We start from the raw sequence: 703 nt of genomic DNA on the forward strand, positions 1-703 counted from the left end.
TGAGTGTATAGTCACTTTCACCTTACACATAGATATGAAGTATTTACCTTAAAATACGTGCTATGTGTAAATATATTAATTGTTTATTTGAGGTGACTGTTGAATTGATGTTTTATACAAGTTTTAAACTGTATATATATTTTTATCTACAAATATGTTGGGTAAAACATGGGTAGATGAATTAGATGATGTGTGATGAAATAAAAGTGATGAGAGGTATCGATGTTTAAGATGATCTACTCATCTAGCAGAGTATAGACAACGGCCACAGACTATTTTAGATAGTCCAGTGGAACGTTAGTAGACTTGTAATCGGTACGTATGTTTGAACTATATGTTCATTAGGTATTTTTGAACTATGTGTTCATCCATTAGTTCTTCCTTTTGACACTATTACGTGTCGGGGTACGGGAGCATACGGGAGTACTTTATCAGTATTTTCCCTATACTTTTATTTGGAAGAGCTTTGGAGTCTTTGTTCTTTTATGAAGTGATCGGACGAGCTTCATGAGTTAGTGATATAGATCATGAGTTAAATAGTAGGTGTGTGATGAAAAGTGAGTTGGATAGATGAGATGATCAGTGATATAGATCATGAGTTGAAAGTGAGTGGTGAAATATGGTAAAAGCTTTTACCCAAATGTTGGCGTGAGTGGTGCAATATGAGAAAAGCCCTTACCTAACGTTGACCCCCGTCATTCAG

This window comes from Lactuca virosa, chromosome 9 (assembly GCF_052849685.1).
Source record: "Lactuca virosa cultivar CGN04683 chromosome 9, Lactuca_virosa_CGN04683_v6, whole genome shotgun sequence".
Lineage (NCBI taxonomy): Eukaryota > Viridiplantae > Streptophyta > Magnoliopsida > Asterales > Asteraceae > Lactuca > Lactuca virosa.